Genomic DNA, 2,898 nt, shown 5'->3' on the forward strand with positions numbered 1-2,898 from the left:
CCATGCCAGCCTTCCCAGCCTATAGCCAGCATGCACACTGCTAGCTTATATTCCCTAATATAAGTACTATAACTTACCGCAAAGACTAAGCATAACACATTTGTTATGCGCGACAACTACATTCTATAGCCATGTCAGTCAGGCTCGTGTGCATTTTGCATTCATCGGCGTCAAAGTATACGATTTGCATTGACCAGCGATTAATATTTTTAGTGCCCAATAGTTTTAGAATTTTTTGTTTAAACTAAAGCCCGGTTCAATGGCTGAAAGCAATCGAATCGTACCATCCCATCAGTTTGGCCGCCTGTTAAAGTTGATACGCTAAGTACTATTTCTCGATTATTGCAAACGCGTTAAAATTCTTCACTGCCGTCATATACACGTCATGTATCATCAGTAGCGTTCTACTGTCGTGGCTAGTCATGAGAAGATTGAATAAGTAGCTAGCATGCCTAAAAGCGTATTTCTCCTACAGCTTAATAAACGCTTGGCTTTCCGTTACACACATAAACTGTTAGCAACAACCCTTTAGATGAACTCACTGACATATGATTAGACAGTTAAAGACTTCTCATTGCTCGTTAATTAATTAATATATAACGTATTTATGAGATATATGAGATATTTTTCTCTTCATGAGATATCTGTGGCATAGAAACTAAAGTGAGGAAGTTTACCTAATTAACATCTTGCGCATATAAATAAGGAGTACATTGGAACGGTATGAGTGTCTTGCGATGAGCGCATTTATTCTTGGTTGTTTTATCCCAAAGCAAATAGCGCAATAGAACGAATATCAGGGAAATACCATAGGATTTATTTTCCCTTTAACCAAAATATCCGTGCGTCAATGAGAATACAACGAACGATGACCTGAGCACAGCCCAACCACTAGTAATCTTTCATACGCTTTTATAACTATTCACTATTATGGATCGGTCGGATGCTTAATCCATCCAGTTGGCAGGAATGCGGTCAGACCGGAACATAGTCACTGCCGATGCGTTTTTGTTAAATTGAATATTCACGTACTATGCGTCATCTAGAATATCTACCGTTTACCCCGCTACGCACCCGCCCTTCACATCACATCAGGAGTAGATAATAGGGAACTATCATACCCTATTATATATACCTATCATATATACCCTATCATCTATATACCCTATTATCTACTCCTGATCAGATGTTGCTACATTTGATTTGTTCCCTCTATCATATCGCACAACGCGTCACAGATACGAAAACACACGCCCGTATACAGCATAGAGGAGCGTTAATAGTTGGTGCTTGATAGCTGGTGTGTCCTTCGATCGGTCGTTCGCAGCCCACCGTTAACATATCTTAGCGTTGTCACGATAACTATGGATACCGAGAACAAAAAGCATTCACCGTGTAAGTGAAAACGAGAAGAAACTGGTGAAGCGAATATTATATTAAAAGCAAATGTAATCTTAAGAAGAACATTTTTCCCTCGCTCGCGCTCTCTTTCGCTCTCGTTCGCGCGCGCTCTCTCTCTTCCGGCCTCCCTTCCTCGCTCCCTCTTTTGTTCTCTCTCTCTCTCGCGCGCGCTCTCTCCCTAGCGCTTTCCCTTTCTCTTTCTCTATCTTTCTCTCTCTCTCTCTCTCTCTCTCTCTCTCTCTTCTCTCGCTCTCTCTTTCTCTCTCGCTCTCTCTCTCTCTCTCACTGACTCTCTTTCGCGCGGAAACATTGAAGTAGAGGCATAGTCCCATAAAGCGGCGCGACCCTGAAGTGATTAGGAACGGAATTTCTCTCGGTTCTGCTCAGGTATGTCACGTCTTTCGACGGGTCAAATATGAGACCCGTGCTCGGTCAGGGTTGTATGGACGTCTTGTGATGCGTTCGCCTTTGTGGGGGCGGCGGTAGAGCAGAGATGAAGGGGGTTCGGAGCACTCTAATTACCCGCCCTGTTGTTGTTGTCGTCTATATTATTAGCACCTGCACGCGAATAGCGTACATTTGCATGAACAAGATGGTAACGTGAGCGATTTTACACACGAAAGGTCACTTTCCGTAACGAAGCTGGCCTAAGTTGTCTGTCTTTGTCGTGACTTCGTTGGCGTATCAATTCACTAATTGGAGACGGTAATTAGGCAATCGTTGCGAATCACCGCGATCATTTATTGGTCGTTGCGTGAAAAGCTTATAGAAGTTGGGCCAATTTGCATGATGCTCGTGTTAGTAACGTCAGGCGGGGCGGCAATCGTAGAGATATATAGCGATGTATTGCGGAGGACACAGATTGAACTGAAACGTACGCAGAAATAATAATTCACGTTACAATGTCTCCATGACATTAACTGCTTCGTCTACAGCCAAGACCTGCATATAATAATAACTATATGCTGCCTGTCTCGTGTCACCTTGATATGTCTGCATGGAAGAATTTCGCATTACTGTAACAGGTTTCGTAGGTGTTAAGTAACCAATACAAGTGCGTAGGTATAGAGCTAGAGGTCATCATCATTATTATTATTATTATTATTATTATTAGTAGTAGTAGTAGTAGTAGTAGTAGTAGTAGTAGTAGTAGTAGTAGTAGTAATAGTAGTAGTAGTAGTAGTAGTAGTAGTAGTAGCAGTAGTAGTAGTAGTAGTAGTAGTAGTAGTAGTAGTAGTAGTAGTAGCAGCAGTAGTAGTAGTAGTAGTACTGTAGTAGTAGCAGTAGTAGTAGTAGATACAATAATGTAACACAACAAGAGTAGGTAGTACCCTACTCTTGTTGTGTTACATTATTGTATAAAGAAGGAGAGCGTACAACGGTGAAATGCTGTATTATTGATTAGCTGTCCTACCTTGTTAATATAAAACAAACCGCATGTCCCTACGATGAGATAATGAGCGGTGAAAATCTGGTAATTTTGCCAAAAACCGACTC

The sequence above is a fragment of the Priapulus caudatus genome, unplaced genomic scaffold, assembly GCF_000485595.1.
Source record: "Priapulus caudatus unplaced genomic scaffold, Priapulus_caudatus-5.0.1 Scaffold66, whole genome shotgun sequence".
NCBI classification, from domain to species: Eukaryota; Metazoa; Priapulida; class Priapulimorpha; order Priapulimorphida; family Priapulidae; genus Priapulus; species Priapulus caudatus.